We start from the raw sequence: 3,253 nt of genomic DNA, 5'->3' as shown, positions 1-3,253 counted from the left end.
ACGAACAACCATCCACGCTCACACTCACACCTAGGGAAAATTTAGAGCGTCCAATCAGCCTGCCATGCATGTTTTTTGGAATGTGGGAGGAAACCGGAGCACCCGGAGAAAACCCACTTTTCAGGCCTGGGGAGAACATGCAAACTCCACACAGGGAGGCCGGAGCTGGAATCGAACCCGGTACCTCTGCACTGTGCTAACCACTTGGTTACCGGGCCGCCCGACTAGGAATGTAAAACATTTAAATTGCCATGACGTTGTCACATTAAGGAATACGTTTTTTAACGAGGCAATAATAATAATACTAAAAGAAAAAAATAAGACAAGGAGTAAGTGTCAATTTTTAAATCAGCTTCATTTAAAAAATGCAAGTGTTTTAGATTGTTTATACAGTCAGAAGATCGACATGTAGGAATGAACAATGGCTAAACTCTGAAATAAAGGCAATGATTATGTTAGTTATTGGTGATGTAGTTTACATCGTTGTAGAAATGCACTGTCGTACTGACAGCTTTCCCTAATACATTGACCCTGTGGTGTGGCTAAATAACCCAAACTGTTAATAAATGACGAGCTGTTCCAAAATATGCCTCAAGTGTCAACAAAGCTTCAATCATATCGAGTAATGTCTTGTCAAACTTCAACTCAATGGCCTCCACTCCATGTACTGTACACGTTAAGGCAACAACGCCCAAAGAAAGGGCGCAAGAAAAGCATATGGCCGATCTCCGACCGCCATCAAAAGCGGGATGCTCACATGTGACTTTGGAGCCATAAAGTGCTCAGCCGAGTGCACCGAGTGCTCCTGACAGCACAGCGTTGCTTGACAGTGATTGCTCCCGGAGCATTCTTTGGCTACCACGGTGGACACAGACGGGGGGTCTACTGACACTTTGGAAAATCTTGTTTAGGAGATCAGAGCAAAGCATCAAGATACTTATCTTGTCTTGTTTAACTTTATGTGCTGTATAATCTGCAAACTGAAGACAAAGCACCCCCGAGACTCTCCAAACGTGTTATCATCGCAGACAAGTTATCACACTGTTATGTCTAGATTTTATCAGACCAGATGTGTACAAATGTTTTCCCATCTGGGGTCATATACACATACAAAAACATGAAAGACATTTGACCATAGCTGTTGAAACTAATCCAGTCCACATGATTCGATGAAATATTTTTACCCTGCGGCTGTTGCTCATGAGTTTTTGTTTTTCTTTTTACTGTGACTGTAATCCCCCCGTATTCTCGGTACGCGCAATGTTGACATGAATTTTTGTACAGTGTATGCCACAGTGAAGGCCACACTTTTGAAACTGCCACTTGGGGCATGTGTGAGTGAATTTCATAAAAGTATGCAGTGCACTTACAATTCGTTAGACCAGGCATGTCCAAAGTCCGGCCCGGGGGCCAAATCCGGCCCGCGGTCGAATTTCATCCGGCCCTCGGCCCCTGTCATAGAATCAGTGCCGTCTGGCCCGCAGTTTGGGCGCAATGGAACACGTGTTGCATTGACTGAGGTCTCGTAGACTGGTGAGTGATGTTTCATAGAGTACTGCTTCCCTCTAGTGGCTAAATGAGTAATAGCATTCACTAAATGAGTAATAGCATTTAGACACTAGAGGGCATCACTCACGAGTTAACAAGACATCACTCCGTGTTTATATTGACTGATATGTCATATTTCAAATGATCCTTGCAGTTGTGGATATGTGTATTGCTTGTTCATTTCCCTGTTGTTAGAGTCAAAGGTTTTGTGACTATTGAAAAGTCATGGTGATACATTTTATGTTTCAAATCAATCAATTTGCACTCAGGAGACTTCTGTTTAAGTGAATAAGTCAAGTGAATAAGCAGTTGCTCGTGATATGCCTGTTTCAAATGAACCAAAAGAAATTCTTAAGATTGTTGAAATTAAAATAAAAATGGAAATGTGAAACAGACTGGCTTACTAAAATTTGCTGAACAATATTGTTGTTCAATGTAAAGAATGTCAGCCAAGGTCGGCCCCCCGACATTTTACCACATAAAATCTGGCCCCCTTGGCAAAAAGTTTGGACACCCCTGCGTTAGACACTTAGGGAATCTGAATTTGTCCACATATTAGGCTAGAGCAGATTGTAGTAGTAGCAGTAGTGATGCCATTCATTTTAACTGGGGTCACCTATTTATGATGGATTAATCAGGACTATTCCAAAAAATACAAACGTGACAAGTTAAGATCCCGAATGTCCTCATTGCCAGTAAAAATATTTGATGTGTGAATGGTTTGCACAGCGTGTGTTGCCTCGTGAATACTTCATTAATCAGTGAAGTTGTCAACACATTGCGGTGATGGAAGTGGAGGGCGGGGGAGGCGTTTGACGATGCGCCCGCCATACGCTCCAAATCACGCACTCGCCGACACGAATCGACAAATGTAATTTGACATCTTAGTGATGAAGTGCTAACTCCCTGAGTGAAAATATGATTTATGCTTGTTATTCGAGCTCATGTGCACCTTCCAGCTTTTGCAATAGCTTTTTGTTACTCTGGGCCCAACAAATAGTGCAACCCCTTGTCGTCATGGTAACCTTCACACATTGACAGATGCCACAGTAGGCACGGGGAACTCGTGGAACGATTGGATTGTGTGACGCACACAAATTTGTGGTCACATTTTAGTTCATTCAACATATTTAATTTGATTAGAGGGAATCAGATTTCCAGGCCTGTCAAACCGGGGTCTGTTAAATTGCTCTGACCAATCAATCAGAGGATGGACAATGGTGACGTTATTCTGGGCCACTAAACTGGCCTTCTGGAGCAAATTTGAAAGCTGATTGATGAAGCAGTCCCTTGGCTAAATAGTTTGTCAATCGTCCAGCAATGTTATTCTAAAGGCTCTGCGCACTTGGTTAATATTTTGTGTTGTCGATTGGCTTTATACTTTGAACAAAATTGTTTCGCTAACAAAGCCAAAGAGCACGCCATATTGTAAGACGAGACTAGAAATATCTCAGGTTATGTTCGTTCGTGATTGTTGTTTCGTAGATTTACAGGGACGGTCGTGCGTGGTCAGGTTTGCGCCTTAAACGAGGTACATCAAGATAAGATATTGATATTCAACTTTTTTGTATTCATTGACTAAAACATATTACGAGCAACAACAACAACAACAAAAAACGACGTCATTTTTCAGTGTTTTTGACCACTTTGTCCTCAAGTGCCCCGGATGTTTGACCCACTAACATAATTCTCTGTATCCGTTACG

Source organism: Hippocampus zosterae, chromosome 16, assembly GCF_025434085.1.
Source record: "Hippocampus zosterae strain Florida chromosome 16, ASM2543408v3, whole genome shotgun sequence".
Classification (NCBI taxonomy): domain Eukaryota; kingdom Metazoa; phylum Chordata; class Actinopteri; order Syngnathiformes; family Syngnathidae; genus Hippocampus; species Hippocampus zosterae.
Note: the sequence above shows the minus strand (reverse complement) of the source record.